The following is a 26,998-nucleotide window of genomic DNA, read 5'->3' on the forward strand; positions in this document are numbered from 1 at the left end:
CAATTTGGATTTATAACCAGAAGTCAAGCTCATCTCATAGAGAACTTGACTTTATTCTTTTCTCTTCTTTTGCTGATATTGGTTTAAGAGATTTATTCTTTAAAATAAATATCCAGATATGACACAAAATAAGAATTCATTAGGAATATGAAGAATCTAGGCTGCAGTAAACCCATTGTTTTACGTAACATGCTTAAGAGAGACAGCCTTAGAATCTTTTCAGATATTGCATAAATGAAATGGAACTACAGAAAATAGAATTTCAGTTCTCTGCCTTAATTACTTCAACCATTTTACACTCACAAATAATGAGGTGATATTTTATAAAGCAATTTTTTTACTACTGATTCTGTGGGCGTGGCTTTGTGGGTGTGGTGGGGATTTATGGGTGTGGCTTGGTGGGTGTGGCAGGGGAAGGATACTGCAAAATCCCCATTCCCTCCCCACCCCACTAACCTGCTTTTCAGCTCTGTTATCCTGTTCAGGGCAACAAAAGATCAGCTGGGAGGCAGCAAGGGTGGGGCCAGCCTATTTGCCAGTTGTCCCAACTACTCAAAATTTCCACTACCGGTCCTCCAGAACCTGTCAGAACTGGCTGAATACCACCTCAGCTTCAAGGGGGGGGGGGGGGGAGGAAGACTGCACATGTACAGAATCCTCTTCTAACTATTGGAACTATTGGATAAACTAGATGAAGCAGACAAAGGGATGAGGCAAGTTGCTTTATGATAGTTTTGAAGAACTACAATACTTGTCAAAGTGAAAACAAGTAATTTAACTTAAATTGCATTGCTAGTCTCTTTGAAGATATATCTGCATAGTTTTCTTGGCAATGTTACAAAAGCTATTTGTCATTATGCCAAAATTGTTTTTAAGTTCCTAGTCTAGCCTATACACCTTGCAATTTTCCACCAAGTATTAACCAAGATCAACTTCGCTTAGCTTCTGAGTACATATAAGTTTAGTCCAACCCAACATGTTTCTACAGTATAAATAGAAGAGGGTATCCAGTTTCTCCTTATAATTGTAAAATAGTTTAAAATTAGTTAGATTTGAAGATGAATCAAAGTAGCCTATTTATAGCCTCAATATTTAAAAGACTGCTCATAACCAAAATCTGAAAACTCTATACTCGGTCATCCAGGTCATGGTTGTCCCAAAGGTGCTTTTTTAAAAGGCAACTGGACTTCTTTTTGCTTGAAGAGTGCTAACCACCAGATGACTGCAAGGAATATAATTCCTTCCATTCTCCACCATTCATTCAGAACTGGAAAAGTTTCTTGAATGAGAAGTGAGACGTCTTCAACAAGAAGAGCCATGGTGGAGCAGAGATTAGAATGCAGTACTGCAGGCTACTTCTGCTGACTGTCGGCTGCCTGCAGTTTGGCAGATAGAATCTCACCAGACTCAAGGTTGACTCAGCCTTCCATCCTTCTGAGGTGGGTAAAATTAGAACCCAAACTGTTGGGGGCAATATTCTGACTCTGTAAACTGTTAGAGAGGGCTATAAAACACTATGAAGTAATATATGTCTAAGTGCTATTGCTATTGCCTTTGAAAAAACACCTTTGGGACTGAAAGATAATCAGCATCATATAATAAAGACTATTATTAAAACAATCCAAAGGTATTGCTGTTGCTAATTAGTATTCCATATTTGTTCTACACCTTTCCCTTACTTTCAGAATGTTATTTGAGACAGAAAATGAAGCATAGGGATAGGTTTAGGAAGGAAATTATTATTAGAATTTTTGCCTCACTCTTGTGAAGAAAAAGTTTCCATAAGAGCTGAGAAATATTACTCCTGCTTTCAGGGTAATAATTCAAAAGACATTCGAAAGAAGGCACACATATACGCATACATTTTTGTGAGCAGTTCTTATGAAACATATTTGCTGATATGACAGTATGTGGGATTTGAGGCAGTATATGTGACTTTCAATATGATATATCAGTGCGCTGACTTATGACTTCAATTCATTCCCGAGTTACGTAGCAAGCTTCTTTACCCTTTGAGTGCTTTATTGCTTAATGGATAAACTGAAAACCACTCCTGTCTAAAGTACTGGCCAGTGGTGTTATGCATTTGATTTATTATAAGTCTAGAATTAAGAAGATACAGAAAACAAGATCTTCCCAACCCCTCCAGCTCTACAGATAGCAGCCTGTAGAGCTGGCAGCAGATCACCTGACAGCTTCAATTTAATTTTCCTGCGGTGCAAAAGGGAAAAGAAAACTGAGCTTTTCAGTGCTTTAAAAGCTTTTCCCCATGATATACGGTTTTCTAGGAGGACTGCACTTAAGCAGATAAAAACCTGAGTGGGCCATCCAATTCAGAAATTTAATAATTTAAATTTGCTACTTTAAATGAAATCATGATAGAAGTGAAAATATTTACTGACCATCATAGTACGCAAACTTAAAATTCTGATAACTTGCAAGAGAGATGGTAAATGTTTTGAAAGTAAACAATGATATTCTAAACACTCTCTATGCCACTGAGCAAGATCAGCCCAGAGAAACTTTCATGGAAAAAATTATACTTGAGATTTTAACATTACGGCAAAATTAAAGCTTGACTCTGAAAGTTGCATATCATGTCAGTTTCGGTTTCTGTTTAGCTCAAAAATGTAGTCTTCATTTTTTATTCCTGAGATCTATAGTAGAAAACCATATTTTGAATTTGTTATGGCAAGTGGAAATTCATGAAAAGAAAGGTTAGATTTTCTACGTTTCCTCCATAGACAGCTGAAAAGTAAAAGCTATTCAGTAAAGAGTAGCTGAACAAAAACAGATCAAATCATTTTTTTCTACTTTCAATAATTTTTTGTTTTGTTTAACTCTGGGTATTGGAGAGAAAGTTTTAGTACCTAGCTGCTTCGAAGAAACATGTGTTACCACAGATTTAAAAGAATTGTAGCCTCTTAGATTCTATTTGAGGTTGGAGGTTCCTTCTTCGAGTTTGTCAGTCGGTTTATGGATGTTTCATTACCAGGCTAGGTAACATCTTCAGCGGAACTTAGATTCCCCTAAGTTCCGCTGAAGATGTTACGCAACTTAGTAACAAAACATTCAGAAACCATCGCACAAGCTTGGAGAATGAATCTCCACCCTCATCCTACACCCAAGCTACAGATATTCACCATTATCACAAATTCTATTTGTTCAAGAGTGTTAAAGTGACCTGGCACAGTCAAGTATAGCAATTCCTATATTCTGATTTCAGAAATCCGAATCATTTTGTTAAAGTTTTCAATTGTATTTTCTTCTTTTTAAAAAAATCTATCAAGCTATTACATAAAGGATTTCCTTTATGTCCTTTTAATTTTATTTTAACCACTAGGTTGTCTTATTAGACAAATGAAAGACTTTTAAGGTAGAAGAGTGCCTGGAGTTGAACACAAATTCTTACTATATAACAATAGCACTTATATACCATTTCAGACAGTGATGTGATCCTACCTGTTTAACAACCAATTCGGTGAATGCGCGCTTGCTTCGTTCATGCATGTGCCTGATGCACACTATGTGCATGTGCATAGTTTTGAGAAAATTTGCCTTCTGCATTATTGCTGGGGCAGAAAACAGCTGAGGTACGGCAATTGCCACTCTGCCACACGACTCAGCTGAGAAGATATAGGTCAATATAGCGCAGGGGCGGGCGGGCTCACTTGAGTATGGGAGCAAACCAGTTTGCTCCCAGCTGATCGTCGGACCTACTGGTTCACCTGAACCAGCCCAAACTAGTAGAATCCCAACCCTGGTTTCAGAGTGCTTTACAGCCTTCTCTAACCAATTTATAGAATTAGCTTATTGCCCCCAACAATTTAGGTCCTCATTTTACCAACCTCAGAAGAATGGAAGGCTGAGTCAACCTGAGTCAGTGAGGATCGATCAGCTGACAAGTCGGCAGAATTAGCCTGCAATACTGCATTCTAACCACTGTACCACCACATCTCTGTGGTTATGCTACATTACTTTGTTTAAAAATAATTACAAGTGTTCTACACCAAAATGTATTGATATTGTTTAACAGTTTAACAATTTAGCAAGTTATTCAATTCCTGCAATAAATCTCATATATTTCTTGCAGACTCCAATGTTTCTATGTACGTTTTTAGTAATCAGGCTTTCACTTGTTGCTTGAATTCACTTACACATCTTAGAATAGTTATTAGAAGGGAACTTATATGCAATAAATTAGTCATTCTTATGTACCTGCAATATAGTACTGAGCTGATGAGTTCAGTTCATTAACTGCAAAATGATTGCTCATAAGGGACAGAATAAAGATTTCCAAACTAAAGAGCCAACAGTTGTCAACTCCTCAGCAGCAGAACTAGGAATAATAGCAATCAGATGTAACAGCCTATGTGACCAGAGAAACAACTGAAGTAAATCTTGAATCAGAATATTTAATGTTCATTTTTTGCAGATAAAACTATCCACAAGCCTAAATACAATTGCTCATGGATAAACTTCTTCCTCTCTTCTGAAGCCTCCTCCTCCTCCTTCCAAACAGCTATTGAAGCATCTTAGAGAGCCCTGGAGGCTGCATGGGGGAAGAAAAATCCATTTGATCAATAGTGCCCATTTGATGAATGGATAGATTTTTTAGAAATCATCCCCTGTAATTGCACAACTATAACACAAGATCAAAAATGGTTTCCTTTAGAAAAATGTGGACATGACTTTGATAAAAATGTTTAAAATCTGTTACAAATGTTGGTATAGTACCGACATTTTCTCATATCTACCCATGGGATTTTTTTTATTGCACACATAATATACAAACAAGTTCAGAGCTTTATCATCTAAAATTTGAAGATCCCTCCTTCCCTAAAAAACCCTACAAGCAGTATACATTAGTTGATTGGAACATGAGTACATAGCATAATTGACTGTCGATAAATTATGTAACACAGCTTAATCAGGCAACATAGCATAATTGACTGACAGTTCTTATTATCTGTAGCCAGCACAATTTTTTAAAAATTCTACTGTTTTCCTTTGGATCTAAGACTTAACTAGATAGGGGCACGGTAACTCATGTGGTTGGGACACTGGGTTAGAGGAAGCCTATGTTCAAGACCTAAGAGCTGCTGTGTAGCAGGGTGAGCTCCCGTTATTCACTTCAGATCCTTAACAAGAACATGAAAGGAACCCCCCTGGGCAACAGTGATGTCCTGGAAGCTTCTTAAGTGGTATGTCTGACATGAACAAGAACAGGAATGGGAACTTATTGGGTTGCTTAACCACCCCAGAATTCCTCAGTTAGATTTGAAAAATCATCTTTTATTTAAAAGGTAAGGTAAAATATCATTCTGTAATGTAATTATTTAATCAAACATTTGGAAAGTGATTCACAGCTGTTAATTCAAACGTACATATATACCAGTAGTGAGATTCAAATTTTTTTACTACTGGTTCTGTGGGTGTGGCTTGATGGGCATGGTATGGCTTGGTAGGGCATGGCAGGGGAAGGAGACTGTAAAATCTCTATTCCCTCCCCACTCCAGGGGAAGATTCCTGCAAAATCCCCATTCCCTCCCAATCAGCTGGGACTCTGGAGGCAGAGAATAGATGGGGGAGGAGCCAGTCAGAGGTGGTATTTACTGGTTCACCGAACTACTCAAAATTTCCGCTACCAGTTCTCCAGAATTGGTCAGGACCTGCTGAAGACCACCTCTGATAGGTGGTAGGTAGGTAGGTAGGCAGGCAGGCAGGCAGGCAGGCAGGCAGGCAGGCAGGCAGGCAGGCAGGCAGGCAGACACATACATGAGGCAGTTCCAGGATATAGGAATTAATTGGAATTGTGGTATTTATTTCTGTACAGAACAGGTGGATAACAAAACCAAGACAAATCCCAAGTCAACAAGAATGCTCAGGAGAAAAAGTAAAGGGGACAAATCAAGTAGGTAAAATAGTTTCAGGCATTTCTTACTGATGTGAAAAAAGTATAATGAATGTTTTGTTGCTCTCTATTGCCAAAAGCAAGAATATTTTATTCTTTTCAGAATACAAATTCACAAAGAATACAGAATATATTTTGCTACAACTTCTGTTTTTTTTTTTCCATTCATCATTTGTTAGGATCTCAAGAACATTTAGTGTATGCAGTGTTGGCATTCGCTTAATGATCCTTTTACCAAACAAATGTCTTAAATGCAAATGAAGAAATTAGTTAATATTGATGCTGCTGCTACATTAAATCTGTTTAATATCACACTGTGTTTCTGAAATGAGGTGCTTTCCTAATAGTAACATAAAGATTTGCTGAAGAAAGATTTGAAATTAGGAATGGCAAAGTCTGCTCCTGACAAATTTTTTAAGATGTAAAAATAAAAGGATTGTCCAAAGTTAGGAATAGGATTTAATATGACCAATCCACTTAAATATAAGCAAGTATTACAATATATTTTCCTGCAGAAAGTCCTAATTTCACATACAATTTGGGATACAAGATGATAATAACTGATCAGAATAAGGATCTGGAGTCTGTGATGAAAAGCTCTTTGTATAGTTGCCAAGAGATTAAAAATTAGCAACTGCAGAAATTATTTGCCTCAAATATATACATTTAGAAGTTTGAATGTATGCTTTGGATTATTAGAAAACTATATCATGTTTTTATTAAGCTTCAAATCTGAGAACATCTAGAATATAATATACAATTATAATAAATACCTCCAAAAGAGTACCATACAGCAAACAAAATGTTTAAGAGGAAGAGTTTCCCTATGAAAAAACATTATATTTAATCAGTAAATTTATAGTTTAAATGAGGCTAAAAGCATGATAAAAAAGATAAGATTATGTTAACATACATAACCTTTTGACCAAATATAGCACATTATTTAGCATTAGTTAGTGTTAGCCAGTTTAGTCTAGTGATTAAAGGACCAGGCTTGAAAGTGGGAGTAATGGATATAGATAAATAAATGTCTTAAAACTTCCTTTACTTTTGGTTAATGCATTATATATTGCTCTTATTTTTCTATCTTCCTATTTTAAGAAACATTTTCTTTTGTGCCAGCTAGAGAAAACTTTGTTATATTGAATTTGGTTTGATTTACTGACTCTCTTGGTCAAAGGACCCAACTGCAGATCAAGGCTAATGCAAAGAATTTGTTCAGCCTGGATTTGTCCTTAACAGTACAAGAGGATTCTATTGCTCTGTACTTTTGAATCAAATTTATCTGGTCAATATTCTGATCCAGCTCCCCAAACCCAACAAACCCTCTGATTTAAATCAATGATTCCTTTATTAGGAGCGCCAGCAGCCCTGGCAAAAAGTTTCTCTCTCACAGCAGTCTAACAAGTCTGTCCGGCAGGGAGATGAATAGTTGTCTGCCACATCTATTCATCTCCGCCCCTGCCTTTTATCCCCAGAGCTGGAGTGGGGCTTCGCTAGCAGGGTTGGCTCTTCCATCCCAAAGATCGGCTCACAGATTTCCACTGCTCTCCTCTCCTCTGCTTTTTGCACATCCGCCCATCAGGTACTGGACCCAGCTGTTCCGTCTCTTTCTCATCAGCCACCTCTAGACCTAGGGGCTGTTGACTCTCCATCTGAGGGCTGACACCTCTGTCTCTCTGTCTGTCTCTGTCTCTGTCTCTCTCTGTCTCTCTCTGACAGCTCCATTCCCTCTTCCCTCTTGGAGCTTTCAGTTGCCTTGATGTTGACCCTGATTCCCACATCTCCTCCTTATCTGATTCGGGTGCTGGAGGGGCCGGCAGCTGACAGACCACAACAGTCAAATTCTTTGTTATTGAAGTCACTCTATTTGTTACACAATCCTTTTGTTAACTATCCAATGATTTGAATTAGATCTTGATAAACATTTGTTAATCTGAATTTTGTACAAGTGGCACAATTCTACAACAGCAGCCAATAGTCAAAAATGCATTGTTGTTTTAGTTTGTGTAAGTCTCAGATATCCTGTATACAATATTGCAAGTCATTTTAACTAAGGAGAAAGAGGTAGAACGTACAATTGGCCACGGTAAGTAAGGCCTTCCCTGCCACTGCTTTACATTTCTACTACCAAATCTCTTGAGATCAAATAATCTGGGGATTTTACTGAGACTAGAGAAGACAAAGGGATTTTGCCATTGTTCGCTTTAAAGGAAACTGACTGGATGTAGTTTGAGAATATGTGTTTATTCTTCACAGAATGTTTTAACATCTTTGTCCAAATCTGAGAGAAAGCTAAATGGTAACAAGAACACTTTATTGAGTCACCTTCAGCAATATTCTTGTCATCTTCAACACTCACACAAAAATGAAAAATGGTTTTGCAATGCATGAATTAAGCTTGTATCAAACTCACCAGATGTATGCTTTTTCTATTGTTCTCATTGTATCTGTTTCCCTAAAATCCCCAGAGTCTTGTACTATTTTACTTCTGAACAGAAGGGGTGATGTTTGAGAATCACATTTTTCTTCCTAGTCCTTTTCAGAAACAAGCTGCTAAATTGCAAGCATACATTTAGCGAATATAACAGAGTAATCCTATATATTGAGAGAATCAATTTGGTGGAGTGATTAAAGGCATCATGTAAGAAACTGGGAAAGTTCTACTCCTACCTTAGTCCCAGAAAACAGCAGGGTGATTGTGGGCCAACCTCTGCCCCTCAGCCCTAGGATTACGACAATGGCAAGACATTTCCAAAAATACTACTAAGAAAATGGCATGATTTATCCAGGCAGCTGCTGGGAGTCAAAACTGATTTTTAATATGTATTAGGTGTGGCAATTATTTTGTGGCATGGTAGCTTCTAGAGATCAGCAATGGTGGACCAAGGTTAAGCAAACAGGGTTAATCCACTCACCTCTGATTGATGATATAAACTCAAACTAATTTTATATTTGCAAAAGGGAAGTGGAAATTGTTTTTTCAAGAAAGGCTCCAGGTGCCTTGAAATGATGGCTGCTCCCAAGTGGGTTAGCTTTTTTCAATCCTCCTCAGAAACAAAACCCATTAAGAACACTTGCACATCATTGAGAATTCTGGCTTCCCATGAATGAACAAGGGTACTAGTACACAATCCTCTGCCAGTTCCATTTAAACAAACTAAATGAACCACAGAAAGCATTTGCAAGATGTCTTGGGATGTGCAAATGACTTCAACAGCCATTTAAGTGGCTTCCATTCCAAAACATTTTTGGGAGCGTAAACAGTGGTTAGAGATGCAGAGAATCAGTCAATATCTTATACTTGACAGATGGCAGAACAAAGAGGAAGAAATGATGCATGAATGAATTCTGACCAGAAAGGCAATAGAAATTAACACATGCTTTTGGGGATATATTCAGGACCAGGAACATAATAAAGATGAGGTACAAACTGAAGCTGATCACATTCTTTAGAATTTTGACAATTGACTACACTTGTTTTATACAGACTGACAAAATGGTTGAAATTATTCAGTGTGAAAGTGAGAACAAATAAACTTATTGATTCATAAATCAAATCAACTTTTGGGGATATACTATTCCAGAGGGCATACCATCTAAGTTCAATTAGTTAATATTGTTTTAAAGACGAGAGTTGGAAAATGCCTAATCTATCAGATGGATAGAAACAATGGGAGACAGCCAGATCCTACACACTGAAGGTTACAACTAATACCCTGGTAACCAGAGGGGCTGGCATAGAGGTATACCTTAAGTAAATGAAGAAAAAAGAAAGGAGGGAGAAATACTTTCAGACTTGTAAAATTGATGTTAGCCCTGCGAGACAGTCTAGACAAGAAACACAACAATGGATGGTAACTTTATTTATCTTCACTTTAAGATTACATTATCAGAATACCCCTCCTTTCCTTTTACTCTCCAGAAAACTAGGGAAAGGTCCTTTCTGAAATGCTTTCCATGTTCCCTCTATTTATGGACTGAGATAATATCTGCATGATTGTTTAGTTTGCAGCTCTTCCATCTCCCAAGATAACTCCCTCATACCAATACACACATTACACACATATTCAAGAATACCATGATCAATGGTTTTGAAGGGCATCAAGAATCCACGGGAGAAACACTATACAGATTTTGCCACAGGTCATCAACCAACTTGATCAATGCTATCTCTGTATTATACCTTGGCCTGAAATCTAATGGAGAAGGATCTACATAATCCGCTTCCAGCAAGGTCCTCTGAAGCTGCAATCCAACTGTCTTCTCAAGAACCTTCTATAAATAGAAAAGTTTCAAGACTGGATTAAAGTTGTACAGCATCAGTCTAGCAATGGCTTGAGAAGGAGGCATACAAACTCTTCCCAACCAACTTACTCAAAGATGGACCCAAACAAACATACTTTGCTACTCTTGTAATATGAAGAGGGCAATTACTCCAGATTTCTGCTGAACAAATTCCTTATTCATTCTTGCCATATTTTTACTTCCCCAAAACAAGTTATATGTAATTAAGTGTTGAGGTTGAGCTATATACAAACTCAAATAATGGAGATATGATTTTGGGTAGCTGGATTGTACTTTGCTACTGCATATAGGCCCAGAAAGGAGATTTCTTGGGCAGAGCTATAATCTAACCTACTAGCAAGCTTTCAGAAAATAATCCTGAATGGGTTTTTTGAAACAACAAACGTTGACAGTCTAGCCACAACAACTCCACTGGATACCCACTTAGCTTGCAGAAAAGAGTGCTTCACTTTTCTTCATTGTAATAAGGTTCTTGAATCAATTAAAGAAGATGAACTTCAAAGTCAAATGCTGCATACCTGGCACAGTGTGACATAGAGATGCCATAACCTGCTTATTTACATAAAGTAGTGTAGAAATTATGCATCTGCATTTTGAGTGTCTTAAAATTACAGAAGGAAGCATTTACTCTGTAAATCAAACATCACTTGCTTTGTGCCCTCTCAATATAATGAAACTTCAGCTCCTATAACTCCAATTACTATGCTGGCTTAGAATTCGATTCAATATATCTGGAAACTGAAGAAAGAAACTGAAGAAAGCCGCAATAAGTTTTAAAGATTCACAAATCAGCCCTAGAACAAAATTTAAAAGTATTGATTGATACACTGTCCTAATAAGAATATCAGAATGAGTAAAAATGTACAACTGAGTTTATGCAAAACATTCACACTTTGGTTTTAGCTTAATGTGTTTCAGAAAACTAACCATTGTGTACATAAATTATTTCATAACTCAATATCTGAGTGCTGTCTGCTTTATTTCTTGAAGACATTTCATTACCCAAACTAGGTAACATCATCCGTGCTAATTTCTTAATTAATATCTGTATGCTTTTTGCCAACTGTGACATATTCAATTAGCCATGATTAAGCAAACTATTATATATAAATTGAACTGTCTCTAATTTCTAGTACTATATAAATTTAGAATCCTCTCTACTCTTGAACCAGAATGAGTAACAAAAGCTCTTTTGAAAAATTTTAAGCATTCCATGGGCTTCATAATTTCGAAACTTTGAGGCCTTTAAAGTCTAGAAATATATAGACAATGGCATTGATGATGTATCCCTTTAGATTTCTTTAAAAAAACCATATTCCATGGTTTTATTTTCGCAATATTTAGTATTATACTGTAGTATTCCTATTTTAGTTATTTATTATGGATTAAATGTAAACAGAAGAGATCTTTGTATAGACTGAAAGTTATATTGTGCAATGTAATGTAACAATGAATATATAAAAATTAAAATAAAAAATATAAAAAATAATCAATATATAACAATAAACAGGATAAACAAGCTCCAGCTTCCAAATGTTTACCTTGCCAAGAGCATATTTGAATTTCAAATGGAAACAAACAGAAGCCATTTGAAGCAAATATCTATATTGTAAACCCTCAAAAAGCCTTAACATAATATTCAAAATTAAAAATACCAAACTTCTATCCCCACTCTCCCAAATTTAGGATTTCTACCATCAAAATATTATCCATTTCTAAAATACGCATAATTATCAGGGAAGAAAAAGAAGATGACATCTACACCTTGGATTCTGTTATTGATCAATGCCAGAATCATGGACAAGTCAATATCCTTCCAAACAAGCATTTAGACAAGGTATACAATATGGAAAACTGTTGGATGAGGAAAAGAATGAAGTGCTGTCCAAGATTTATCCTCCTGGATTTTATATGCTCTAGCAACTACAGTGCCTAAATTGAGTAAGTGGCATAGAGACAATTAATGTCTGGAATGCATAGGCAACAAGGATGAGATTGCTTCTGAGGGACTTCTGGAAGTCCAGGAAATGAAGTAACACAAATGACGGTGGTGGAAAATGAAGTGTAAATATGACTGAACATGGTTGCATGATGACATTTGGCAATATATCATATCAACAAGAGCAGTAAAGCGTGAATACTTCTCTGCTGTTACTAAATCTGCAGCTACTTGACCAGGAAACCTATTCAGGGTTATCTGTATCCGGGGGTGATTTTCACTTACCTTCCCTACCAGTTTGCAAATGTGCGCTCGCTTCGCTTGCATGTGCCCCATCCACGCATGTGTCCGGCATTCCGCTCATGCGCTTTGTTCAAAAAACGTCCCTAAATAAAATGAAATAGAGCCTGGACAGGCGACTCGCAATTTCCGCTACCGGTTCAGGCAAACCAATCCGAACCAGTAGAATACCACCTCTGCCTTTATCTTTTGTGAACAATGTGAGAAATGATTGTTCAACAGGTTGCAATCACACATTTGTAGATTATTTGTAGATAAAATCATTCATATTCATACTAAATTGGATGTGATTTTGACAGAGTATAGCAAAGTACCATATTTTTCGGAGTATAAGACGCACGTTTTTCCCCTCAAAAAAGAGGCTGAAAATCTGGGTGCATCTTATACACTACATAGCATTATTTTGCCTCCCCAAACCCCGCCCACTTCACTAAAATGGCCATGCATAGCCTTTAGGAGGCTTCCAGAGTGCTCCTGGGGGCTGGGTAGGGCAGAAATGAGTGAAAAAAGTTTTACACTCCCAGCCCTCAGGAGCACTTTACAAGCCTCCTAAAGGCTATGCATGCCCTTTTTTGGGGGGGGGGGAAACCCACGGAAAATGGGCCGTTCTTCAGAGGTTTGCATAGTGTAAATTTATTTTTTTTAAATTTGCCTCTTCAACTCTTGGTGCATCTTAGACTCTGAAAAATACGGGTAACTAGCACACCTTGAGAAGCCATCCAGGACAGAAATACTGACCTATGTTCTGGCACATGTAAAGTAAGCTTAGGTATTTCTTAAAGGCTAGCTTCTCAGCAGCTAGGGCAAGGCAAAGAGGAAAAACAGAAGAGGGAAGGAAAGAGAGACATCAAAATCTTTGTTCCCTGGTTAAAAGAAAAAAATAATCCTAGGCCAAAATAAAGAGGAACGCTGAAGGAAGAAACAAGGCTAAAAAATGTGCATTGTTTCAAAGTTACTAAACAGCTCAGTAAACTGAATCCATATTACCTAGCAAATAGTGCAACGTTTCCCATTAATATGAAGAGGCATTTCTAATCTTGGTGGACAGTCTAATCTAGTAATGGAGAACCTATGACATGCGCGTCAAAGATGACGACGCGCCGTGACATTTTGGATGACACATCAGTGTTCAACAACAGCTGACACAAGTATTCCCAAGCATGTCATGAGATTTTCAAAGTCTATGGAGGCCCCGCAAGAAGAATGGGATATGTTCTTATGCAGCTTCTGGACACACTTTAAGTCATGCGATAGAATGGTTCTCTCAGGCAGCTTCCAGAGCTTCTGCAAATCATGCAAAAATGGGGTGGACTTCCACATGGTTTTGGAGGGTGCAGAGACTGTGGAAAAGTATTCTTTGAAAATGTTTCAAAAACAAAGGACTCAGGTGACATGAAGCTGTCTCAATTTGTCTGTATTTTTTTAAAAAACAAACGAATACAGGTAGTCTTCAATTTACAACCACAATCGAGCCCAAAATTTTGATTGCTAAACGAGACAATTAAGTGACTTTTGTTCCATTTTACAACTTTCTTGCCCTAGTTGTTCAGTGAATCACTGAAATTGTTAAGTTAGTAACATGGTGGTTAAGTGAATCTGGCTACCCATTGACTTTAGCTTGTCAGAAGGTCACAAAAGGTGATTACCAGGATCCCATGATATTGCAACCGTCATAAATATAAGTCAGTTGCGAAGCATCTGAATTTTGATCATGTGACCATGGGGATGCTGCAAATGCCATGTGAAAAACAGCCATAAGTCACTTTTTTCAGTGCCACTGTAACTTCAAAAGGTCACTAAATGAACTGTTGTAAGTCAAGGACTACCTGTAGATAAAGATTTGTTTCCCTTTTATTGGGAGGGAGGATACGTGTGACATGCCAGCAAATTTTTGACACATTCACCATCACTGCTCTAAACCAAACAGCAACTAAAATAAGCAATGTTCAATGCAAGCCTTATGCTGATATAAACAGCAAGCATAGCAGTTTCAATGCAATGGAGAGCTTTTATTGCACAAGTTGTAAATCTTGAGGCAGGGAGAAAGGCTGGCTATTTACTCAGTGAGAATGAAGCAAGAGAAGTTGCTTGCCTTGTAATTACATCTAATGCAGCAAGCTAGGAGAGTTCAGGGGCAAGGGTACTGAGATAATTGTTCAAGGCAACCCGTAGGCTGAAGCACCAGAAAGTTTTCTGAAAGCCGATACAAAAGTTGAAAGGTGTGACTGCGAGGCAAGAAGCAGAAAGCATCTAGAGCAGAGCATTAAAAGAAGACAGGCCTGGAAATAAGAATAGGTCCAACAAGAAGAGAAGAAGATCTGGAGCCTAGATAGTTTTAAATAGCCACAGTTCCTGACTGCACTTAATTAGAGTTAATGCCCATTTCCCTGAGGAGCCTCTTTAACTGGTGGTGTGATTTAAGATTTGGCACTCTTCCCAAAGTCTGCCTGTGACTCCTTCCTACAGAACTGGAATTAGGAGCTAGCTGTGCTGAGTCAGACCTATTACAGTTAGTCCTCGAGTTACAACAGTTCATTTAGTGAGCTTTCAAAGTTACAACCTCAATGAAAAAGTAACATGGCCATTTTTCACACTTACGACTATTGTAGTATCCCCCGGTGATGTGATCAACATTCAGATACTTGGCAACGGGTTCATATTTAAGACAGTTGAAATGTCCTGGGGTTGTGTGATCCCAGTTTGTGACCTTCTGATCAGCAAAGTCAATGAGTAAGTTAGATTCACTTAACAACTGCGACAAGGTCGTAAAATGGAGCAAAACTCATTTAACAAATGTCTAAGCATCATAAATTTTGGGCTCAATTGTCGTTACATTTTCTAAATAAATTGATGTAATGAATTCCTTATTTTCAGAAGCTATTCATTTAAAAACACAGAGTATATAAACTTAATTTTTCTCTGCCTACTTATTCAAATTTTAAATTATTCCATGTCCAATGCTAATTACTAAACATTATGAGGTGTCATTCAAAGCACACAATTATTTGGGATATCCATGCTTGAAGGAAAGGTATTCATTATCATTGCAAATCTTAAATTACAACATTGTGAAACTTAAGTATTTTGCTCATACAAGTTTACTTGGGTCAGAAGGCTGAAATATTATAGTACTGTAATGCATAATATCCATCTATGTAATTGTAATATCAGCATATGTTTTTATATGCATGTTAGGCTTTGAAATGATTATCAGAAGTTTAAAATGTGTGAGCTATAATTATTTAATCTAGATTGCAAGTTTTAAAGCTGTAACCTTAACAAAATCTTCATTCTTTGCTTCTAACTACAAGGAGGACAGTAGAATATTTACAAGGCAAAACCCCAATAATTGCATGCAGAAGGAACTTCTGCAAAAAAGCAGCAAAGAATAGTCTGTGTTTATGGATCTCCTCGTCGGCATCTTTTCCAATGCATCTTCTACTTTTTCTATTTTGGACAAAGTGATTTAACAAAACCTTCCCCATACACCCTGGATTAATTTGTCTTGCTAACTATTCATTGCAAGTCCTGATCTGTTTCCTTTTTAAAATTTTCTATACAAGATAGACACGGATGCTCTTTTAGTATAGCATTGATGTCTAGTATTAAATAAGATGGGGGATCAATAATTTCCTGTAAAATGATTAAAGTGCTTAAACATTATTAAGTAGCATTAACATTAGATTCTCCCATGTTATGTAGCATATCGGGCAGCAAGGGATCTCCAATATTTTCAGTTTGGGGCAAGTACTTCAGCATCTTCCCATGTGATGTTTTACTTTAAGTCATCTGATTAAGTAAGAGGATGACAACATTCTTCGCTATGTATTTTGAAAACATTCTTTATATTAAATATTAAATTCAAGGAAATCTTAAAAACATCCTATGATTCTGAGGACTGATATAAATATATGAAGGAAGTTAAATCAGTACCATGTATTCTTAATGATTCCTGGAACTGGCATGATGTTACATTTTCAGCTACTGCCAGACTGAACTTTGAGTTCAACAACATAGGAGCAAGTCCGGAAAGTATCATGAAAGCATAAACTGCTAAAATCCAGATAAAAGTTCAGCATATTTAGTGGCAGAGCTAAAATGAAGGACCAGTGACTCCCAAAACTGAGGATAGTTTCTAAGCAATGTAATGAATAGCAATAGCACTTAGACTTAAATACCACTTTACAGCCATCTCTAAGCTGTTTACTGAATCAGCATATTGCCCCCAACAATTTGGGTCCTCATTTTACCGACTTCGTAAGGATAAAAGGCTGAGTCAATATTGAGCTTGGAGAGATTTGGACTGCCAAATTTCAGGCAACCGGCAGTCAGCAGAAGTAGCCTGCAGTACTGCACTAACCACCGCACCACCATGGGTCATAAGCATCAGAATGAAGGATTCATAGAAGTAGTCATCAAATTATGACAATTGACTCCAAGATTTTCATTTCTAAGAGAGATAAGTGAGTTTGCCCTATTTTACAGTTTGCCCTTTCCTGCCATAGTAGTCAAGTCAATCAATGCCATTGTTAAATTAGTAAAACAGTTGTGAAGTAAATCTGGCTTCCCTATTGACTCTGCTTGTCAGAAAGTCACCAGAGGTGACCCCAGGACACAGCAAATGTCATAAATACAAGGTGGCAAACGTCTGAGATTTGATCACATGACTATAGGGATGTTGCAATAGTTGTAGGTGTGAAAAGCGGCCATAAGCCACTTTTTTCAGTGCCATTGTAACTTCAAATGGTCACTAAATGAATGGTCGTAAGTCAAGGATCACCGTAACCCTTGCAACATGAGAAAGGTCTCAAGCAGGAGCACAAGCTATAGTAGCTTTGCCATACAATGCTCCAAACAAAAAGTTGTTTCTTAAAATTTTTGTTCTTTCTGGAAAAAAAAGGGACTTAGTTAGTAAGTAAGCTCTACACCAGGCAATTTAGCCCACATGCTGAGTGATCTGTAGATAAGATAGCAATAGAATGAGATCAGCCTTACCATTGTAAATTACCATTTACTAATACCAGGGCATTGTTACAGGATTTAAAAGACTACAATCACACAGGCAGAACCAATCATAGTGGATATACTATCAGCACCAAACTGAAGGATGTTAACTGAACGGGCAAAGGCCAAAGGATTCATTCTACCTCCAGGGTCACACAATTTTAAGTATTACAGCAAGGTTTTTGTGCACATAAAAAGGCAATTTCTGTAAAGCTGCTAATTAAAGGACACTCTTTTCATGTCAAAAGAATTCTATCTTTAAGCTGCTCCTGGAACTTGAGTTTCTGTTTCAATTCTAACTGTATAAGTACCCTCTTGAAACCAATCACGAACCCTGTTGCTCATTCCCAGAAAGGTTTTTTAGGCATGTATCCAAGACACCATCAATTCCATGCTGTACCAGAACAGAACAATGATTAGAAACAAGCATATACCTCCATGCATTACCCTTTGCTACCTGAAAAACATTTTGGTCAATATTTCATTTGTCCCTGAAAGGACTACCAATAAAGAACCTCTTATTATAGACTCAACTCAAGGTCTTTGCTGCAGATTTGGCACACAGATTTGTTCTATTCTTTACTATTTGTGTTTCAACAGGAGGCAATTATTTTAAAAACAAATCTCTATACTACTTCTCATGAAAAGTTATCCCGGAGAGGCTTACAATAAAAATAATGAAACCATAATAAAAATTATTGTATTGAAAGTGAAATATTACAAAAAAATAATGGCCAATTCAGTACAAACAAAATTGGGGATTGAACTGATTAGTACTAGAAACTGAACTTCAGAATGAAAAACAGTCTGCAGGGGTGGTGACAACATAGACAAGACCAGGCATAAGCATTTCAAACTTCGAAAAAGTTAAGAGGCTAGAGTTAGAAAGTAAACATATTACATTATAAAAGCTATAATACACATAATTCTCCTACTGTGTAAACCAACATTATTTAGTTCTGAAAGAATAGTGAACAACAATTTTCATCTCAGACACTCAAAAACATGGAAGATTGCTCTACCTATTTATATAGGTAGTCCTCGACTTACAACAGTTTGTTTAGTGACTGTTCAAAATTAGAACGGCACTAAAAAAAGTGACTTACGACCTTCTTTCACACTTACGATCATTGCAGCATCCCCATGGTCATTTTATCAAAATTCAAACGCTTGGCAACTGACTCATTTATGACGGTTGTAGTGTCCTGGGGTCATGTGATTATCTTTCATTTCATTTCATTTATTAAATTTATAGGCCGCCCAATCCCGGAGGACTCCGGGCGGCTTACAATGAAAGAAGAAAAAAAGAAAAGCAAAATAAGTAAAAAAAAAAAGTTTAAAATACACAACACACATATGATCTAATCGGGGCTGGACCTTAACACTAAGGTCAACAGCCCCAGGCCTGCCGGAACAGCCAGGTTTTAACGGCCTTTGGCGCCCTTCTGACAAGCAAAGTCAATAGGGAAGCCAGATTCACTTAGCAACTGTGTTACCAAATTCACTTAAAAAAAAATGTCAAGAGCAATTGTAAAATGGGGCAAAATTCACATGAAAATTGTTTCATTTAGCAACAGAAATTTTGGGGTTGTAAGTTGTACAAAACCAGAAATTAAATATGAAAAGTCTAGGACAGAGCTGTCAAACACCCGGCCTATGGGCTGGATGCATCACATGCTGGCTATGCCCATGCCCTGTTTAGCAAAGATGGGGAAAGTCCCGCTATGTCACATGATGCCGCCATGACATGGGTTTGACACCCCAGGCATAGGATATACTTATTTTGTTTCACCCTCAATTGAAAACCAGAATATAATGTCTAAGGTGGGTTACATCCTGTGCTAGATCTATAGCAGGGATGGCTATCAATATACTCTCAATCTTCGTATCAAAGATCTTCACTATACTTTGGAGCTAGAATTATCTATGATCAATCAGCAGAGTAGGTATGGTTGAAATTTCTGGATTATTTTATCCTCTGTTTGTAGGGTTCCCTGTTCTGTAGAGACTAAACAACAAGCTCACTCACTAAAGAAAATGTCAGTGTTTTAGGGATACCTAAAGCTTTAGCCATTGCCACACTTACTTCATCTGTTTGCTCCTTTCATTCTATTAAAAACAGGGAAGAAAGGAAGCAGAACCCCAGGGATTGCAACAAAAAAAAGCCAATCAGATGGCTTTTAGAGATTCTTTTTTTTTTAAAGACAATTCCTAGATAATGGAGGATTCAAAACAATGTGGAACAAAATGAAGTATTTCTCCTTGAGTTAAGAACAGAAATTCAGTTGACATTAATCTTTATCCACCCACCTGCCACCTCCTGCAATTTAAATTTCACACATCCCCATTTACCGGGCTTTAATCCCAACAACTGTGCAAAGACTTACTGTGTTCTGGAGCATGGCATTACCTGCATCTATTAGTGAACTGAGAAAGTGGAAACCACCTGCTCAGAGAGATTGAGGATTAGGATTGTCAATTCAACTTGCTTGCCAACTTGTTTGTGCTTCATTGTACATCTAAAGAGATGACATAAAACTCCTAACATCCAAGGACCACAGTGTTTTCACAAGGATTATGGCTTTAACTCTGCAGTCCTAGTCCTAGGTTCTCTCCATTTCTTTGAGCTAGTGCTTAAAACAGCAGGTAGAAATAGTACAATCATTGCCATGAGCATCTATTATACTATTGCAATATGCTCTATAGAGCTTGTTTTCTTGGAAAAGTATCTTGAACCTGTAATTGGTATAAACTATAGCTACATTATTAATTAGGTGTAGGTACTGGAATTACATTATGTTGTAATTACATTTGTATTGATTGCTAATTGCTTACTGGTTTATAAGTATTCCACTACTATTTGCATATTTAAGACTTAAAGCTGATTTTCAGGCTTCTGCATTGCTTCCATTCTTTTACTATTTAAAAAAACGTGACCTGACAAAAGCGCGCCTGACAACAGCGCTCCGACAACAGCGCTCCGACAAAACCGCAGCGATAAAACCGCGACGTCAACAGTGCGCCCACAAAAGAGTGCCGATAGAAGTGCCATTACAGTTAAGGTAAGGGTTAGGGTAAAGGTTAGGTTCAGGGTTAGGTTCAGGGTTAGGTTTAGGGTTAGGTTCAGGGTTAGGTTTAGGGTTACCTTTAGGGTTAGGTTTAGAGCGCACTTCTGTCGGCGTGCTGTTGTCGGTGCGCTTCTGTGCTCATTCTTCGGCGCGATTTCGAACTCGCGCTTTCCTCCCCGCGGTTTTGTCGGCGCACTTTTGTCGAGCACACATTTGTCGGTGAACCTTAAAAAAATATCTGTAAGTATAGATCTATTTCACTACACTTTTAAAAGCAATTGGATTTATTAATTTTATATTTTTGATAATTTGTATTTTTTTTAATCTTTCACAATGCATTCAATATCCAAATATCTGAATTGCTGGTACCAATTTCATTGGCTTATTTATACACTGCTTTTATGAAGTTACAGTCTTATCATAGCTTCATTAGAAAGTTTTGAACCACCTTTCCCCTAAGCACCACCAGCATTGCTAAAATGCAAACCAAGTTCAGATTTATAGCTCAAAATATCTAAAAGTCATCACAAAGTGAAGGGATGCGGTACATTTATACACATTCTTGGGCTACATTTGCTAAAATCCTTGATCATTTGTGGTATCAATTGTAATTATCTTGAAATGCAATACCTGTCTGAGTTGTGACTGAGATCTTAACCTATTGTATATTTGTTTCAAATTGCAAGTTTGTTTTCCTTACACATATCAGAGGCATTAAAATGAAGTTTCCAATTCTTATCATGGATTATACTTTGGATCCTGTTATATCCCTTATATAACAGTTATAGCTTCAAATATTGCAGAAGTGACCCAATGCCAGTATAATTCATATTTCTTTGCCCTTGGAGGTATTTCATCAAGAATTGCCTGAAGAGTACATCCAAGCAAAATTGAAGAGTTGTTCAGGTTCTTTTTGTAATGATTGAATGCTACATTTTAAAAAATATTAACTGTATGGCATGAATCCTGAAGTAAACCTTAATTCACCCTTTCTCAAACTGATTGCATTGCAAACAATTATTTTAGTATGATTGCATGTTCACAAATATACTTTAACAAGATTTTCAAGAGATCAAAATAGAGATTTTTACTTCTACAGGATTTATACTATCAAGGTGAAACCAAGATCTTTGTGTAGTTTTTAGTTCTTATTATTTTCTTTCATACTTTTACTTACCAATATCACAGCAGTTGCTATTAATCCTGCATTATACAATATTCTATACAGTATAATAAAACATTATAACCATTATTTGTTTTTGCTTATAAACAAAATGAATCGATTCAAGAGAAATTTCATTTAAGGAGTGATGAGGAGAACTTCCTTCTTCAGCATTTTATTGGTATGGTTTCTTCCTGCTTCATTAATCTTAATAAAGCAAACAACCAGACAACCAATGATATTATGTGTAAACCCAACATGAATGTTAGAACGGGCTGAATGAATCATTTAGATGAATCCTTTGGAAGCAACATGAATATAACAAGTACAAAAGGCAGCAAGACAGCAAGAACCTTTATCTGTTCCAGTTTAAGTGCCAAATCAATTGTGTATTTTTAAGTTTATCTCTCTTGGCCATATTGACTACAAATTAGGATATTTGAGGACAATGCATCTGGAAGGCACTGAGTTGGGGAACTCTGCATTTAGCCCAAGTACATGACATAATGAAATAACAGGACAGTTTTAGCTTAATGAACTCATTCCAACTGCAACTCTAAGTTTATCATTAGCAGTAGTTGCTTTCAAGTAGATCTATGAAAGAATCCTTAATCACTGCTGGTTGAAAAGACCATACTAGACGGACATTAACGAAACCTTGGGGGATTATGAAATCAAATTCTTGGATCAAAATTAATCAGTTTCTTCTGACTGAATGTCACTTCTTTCTCACTCAAATTTACTCCAGTCAAACACTCAGTAACCAATGTCAACTGGGATGTGATTCATTATCCACACCTGTTACTACCCAGAAGCATGTAGTCCACATGCAAGCTCACACCAAAGAATGACATTCCAATCTATCAAAACAAAGGAAGTGTGAACGGGTCAGCCCCATCATTGTCTAAAAAATAAGGAGCCTGAAGAAGCATGGTGTTGAGAGGCAGAGCTGTTGTGTCACGTGGTCTGCCTTGTACTACCTTGTGGTCAGATACGGTGGAGCTCAGCAGCAGCCCCATCCACTGTCAGTTCAGTTGCTTTTGCAAATGGAAACCACAGTCTCCTCTGAAGTCAAAATGTTTCAGCGGATCTACCTAAAAAAAGCACGTTTCATGCAGCTGCTTCAAGTTTTGACAAGGGTGGCGCAGGATTGAAGGCTCCACGTTAGAGAAGCACTATCCCTTCTGCTTCACCTGGTCTTCAAAATACCTAGTTTAACGGGAACAGAGTTGGAAGGGTCCTCGGGGGTCATCTAGTCCAGCCCCCTGCTCACGCAGACCACCTATACTAGGGATTCGAACCGCCGACCTCTCTGATTGACAAGCTCAGCGTCTTCGCCACTGAGCCACCTAGCCAGGCTCACCTAACCCTGAAAACTGTTCCAAGCGTTAGCTGAAAGTCCCTGGAGACGGACTCAGCCTACTCTCCCATCCCTTATCCCCTTGAAAGCAAGTGGCTCTTAACGGGATCTCTGGAGAAAAGACACCCACAAGACCGCACGCAAAGTTAAAGGGCAGGTTTCTCTCTCCCTCTCGAAGCCCCCCACTAGAAAACAAACACAGCGCCGCCGGGGTCGGCCAAGCAGCAGCGGCGGCGGCAGCAGCGAGGTCCGCCTTTTCCCATCCCCGTACTTCCAAAAGGCGGCACCCCCAGCGAATCCGTCCTGCCGCGGGTGCCTCAGATGCAAGAAACAAGGTCAAGATCCCAAAAGCTGCAACGGGAAAAGGGAGGCGGGAAGGTGGGAGAGAAACGGGGGTGGGGTGGGGTGCGCTCCCTTCTCGCGCCCCTTCCAAGGAACTTACCCCCCAGGCTGCAAGGCAAAGCGCGCTTCTTTCCAGCGCGCGCGTAAGGGCCGAGGAGGCACCCCTCTGGGTTCGCACGAATTCACCGGACAACACCCCCCCCCCCGCGCGCGCAGGAGGAGGCGGAGGCGGAGCGGGGCGCTCGCCCTGGCAACAGGGAGCGAGCTGCGACCCCCCGAAAGCGGCGGCGGCGGCTGTTGGCCGCGGCAGGTCCGCCAGCCAAGCCCGTGCAATGGAATGGAAAAGGCGGTGTGCGCGCGCGCGCCCTGCAAGACCACACAGCTGCTGCTTGGCCTGGGTCCCGCCCTCCCTCGGTGCGCCGTGCGAAGGGGCTCCCGAAGGAACAGCCGGCGAGCAAGGCAGGACCGAGCCCAGAGGAGTGGAGGGGGGGAGGGAGAGAGAGAGAGAGAGAGAGATGCCTCGAACCATCTGTTGCAAAGCGCCGCTTTGGCTTGGGGGTTGTGGATGAGGCAGCGCGTTTTTTCTCTTCCTCAGCCCCGTTTGTCTATGTGTTTTGTATGTGTGTGTTTGGTTGGGGAAGGGGCGATGCCGGACGGGAAGGTTATCTGCCGGAAGGCCCAGCTGGAGGCACAATCAAGTCGTCCTTCGCTCTCTTCATCCTCTTGCCTTTGACGTCCCACGACCTCTTCCTAACTTTTTGCGCCCACCTGCTAATTCCTAGTTCCTCGCCAAGCGAAATACCTTGATTGTTTAAAGAGGTTGGAAAAGGCCGGCATTTCCTCTCTCTCTCTCTCTCTCTCATGCAGCAGCAACAGCAACTACTTGGACTCAACCTGTTGTTTGCCCTCTGCCATTGTGCCTTTGTTTATGGCAGTGGCCGGTGAATCTAGGCTGTTGAAAGTTTAGGCTTAGCATGACATTAGAATCCAGCCAAATCAGACTATTAGTATGCAGAATCCTGAGCTGGCTGTATTTAAGTGGCACTCTGAGCTTGGAGATATTGGAATCAAAGTTTGGAACTTTTGCATGTAAAGAAATGGCTCTGACACTGAAGCTGCAATTCCTTTAATGCCTCATCCAATTTAGCAATAGCACTTAGACTTATATACTGCTTCAGAGTGCTTTACAACCCTCCCTAAGCAGTTTACAGAGTCAGCATATTGCTCCCAACAATCTGGATCCTCAGTTTACCGACCTATTTAGCTTCTATTAAGTAGTTTACATTGGTTGCACTTTCAAAGTTATCCATTCCTAATTTTTTTTAAAAGATTGGTACAAGTTACTAACTTTGGCTGAAAGCTAAACAGGATCCTGAAATACTTCTTGGATTGAAGGTCAGGAAATCCCAGAGCTGGTAGGCTACACTAGGAATTCAAGAAAACAAAATATCTTGGAGGAAGGTAATGGCAAACTGCTTCCAGACTGTTGCCAAGAAAACTACATGGGCACCATCATGAAGTTGTTAGGAGTCAACTTTTTCCGTTAGCTCACTGTTTATCAAACTTGGCAACTTCAAGAATGCGTCTGTCAGCTCCCAGAAGGGAAAAGTACCCAGGTTTTGAGAAACACACCCTTAGCTCAACGCAAGAGAGATTTCATAACAGAAGACAAATATTATATATTATAACAGTTTATTTAGTGACCAAAGTTATAACAACACTGAAAAAAGTAACTTATGACCATTTTTCATAGTTACAACCTTTGCAGCATTCCCATGTCATGGGATCAAAATTTAGATGCTTGGCAACTGTTCATATTTATGATCCTTGAGTCTTGTGATCTCCTTTTGCCACCATCTGACAAGCAAAGTCAGTGGGGAAGCCAGATTCTCTTACATACTTCAAGACATGGGGAAGATGTTATGACTGGCTAGAGAAAGGAATCTAGAAAAGAAAGTAATGGGAAGATACAGAACCCAAACGATACACTGTTAAATGGGGAAGAGAGGGAAAACAAAAGAAAATACTAAATATACAAGTATATACAGGTGAAACTCAAAAAAGTATAATATCGTGCAAAAGTTCATTTATTTCAGTAATGCAATTTAAAAGGTGAAACTAATATATGAGATAAGACTCATTACATGCAAAGCAAGGTAGTTCAAGCCGTGATTTGTCATAATTGTGATGATTATGGCGTACAGCTCATGAAAACCCCAAATCCAGCATCTCAGTGATCCAAAGTCATCTTTTCTGATGAGAGCAACTTTTGCATCTCATTTGGAAACCAAGGACCCAGAGTATGGAGGAAGAATGGAGAGGCCAATTAAGCACAGTAATCCCATGGTCATTGAACCAGTTTTTGGTGCTTTTGGCAAAAGTTGCTGTCATCAAAAAAGAGGACTTTGGACCACTGTGCTTCATTAAGACCAGGGTCAATGCAGCCGTCTACCAGGAGATTTTGGAGCACTTCATGCTTCCTTCCGCAGACAAGCTTTATGGGGATGCTGACTTCATTTTCCAGCTGCCTACACTGCCAAAAGCACCAAAACCTGGTTCAATGACTGTGGGATTACTGTGCTTGATTGGCCAGCAAACTCGCCTGACCTGAACCCCATAGAGAATCTATGGGGCATTGCCAATTGAAAGATGAGAGGCATGAGACCGAACAATGCAGAAGAGCTGAAGGCCGCTATTGAAGCATCCTGGTCTTCCATAACACCTCAGCAGTGCCACAGGCGGATAGCTTCCATGCCATGCCACATTGAGGCAGTAATTGCTGCAAAAGGGATCCAAACCAAGTACTGAGTACATATGCATGCTTATACTTTTCAGAGGTGCAATATTGTTTTATGTACAATCCTTGTTTTATTGATTGCATGTAATAGTCTAATTTTCTGAGATGGTGGATTTGGGGTTTTCATGAGCTGTACGCCATAATCATCACAATTATGACAAATCACGGCTTGAACTATCTTGCTTTGCATGTAATGAGTCTTATCTCATATATTAGTTTTACCTTTTAAATTGCATTACTGAAATAAATGAACTTTTGCATGATATTCTAATTTTTCGAGTTTCACCTATATTCAAGAATGAGATATAAAGGGGAAAAAACAGGATAGATTAGCGAAGGGCAGGGAATAAGAAATAATACTAAGCTATACTTGGGTTTGTGGAAATACCATCCCAAGAAAACAAATTGAGATTTGAAAGAGACACCTATAACAACAAAAGAAAGGGAGAGGGGAGGAGAGGACGAGAGGAAGAGGAGGGAAGGAAAAAAGAGGTAAGGAGAGGAGGGTGGATGGGAGAGAAAGAGAAGGAGAGAAGTAAAGGAAGAAGGAAGAGGAAGGAAAGGAGGAAGGAGTAAAGTAGAGAAGGGAGGGTGGGAGAAAAGAAAGGGAAAATAAGGTTGTGTTAAAACAGACGGATGGGATGCTAAATAAAGCAACCCAAACTGTATATTGTAATCTTTTAAAATGAACAATAAATGTGTAAGAATGACAAATGTAAAGAAGAATAACAATTCTATGACTGTATACCTATAACTCTATGAGAATAAAAAATAAAAAACTTTCCAAAAAAAATAACGAAACAA

The 26,998-nt window shown here is 38.6% G+C and overlaps 1 protein-coding gene across 4 annotated transcripts in view; it reads right to left on the bottom strand.

Moving 5' to 3' along the window:
* Positions 1–23,672, bottom strand: part of SULF2 (sulfatase 2) — a 275,220-nt gene extending 251,548 nt beyond the window's left edge. For all 4 annotated transcript variants that reach the window (XM_087720445.1, XM_087720443.1, XM_087720442.1 and 1 more), the window contains exon 1: positions 23,498–23,672. The gene's annotated coding sequence lies outside the window, so the exon portion shown is untranslated. The remainder of the gene's footprint in view (positions 1–23,497) is intronic.
* Positions 23,673–26,998: the final 3,326 nt, after the last annotated feature.

This window comes from Thamnophis sirtalis, unplaced genomic scaffold (genome assembly GCF_051295495.1).
Source record: "Thamnophis sirtalis isolate CommonGarterSnake01/CBP01778 unplaced genomic scaffold, rThaSir2_p1.2 scaffold_7, whole genome shotgun sequence".
In the NCBI taxonomy this organism is placed as follows: domain Eukaryota; kingdom Metazoa; phylum Chordata; class Lepidosauria; order Squamata; family Natricidae; genus Thamnophis; species Thamnophis sirtalis.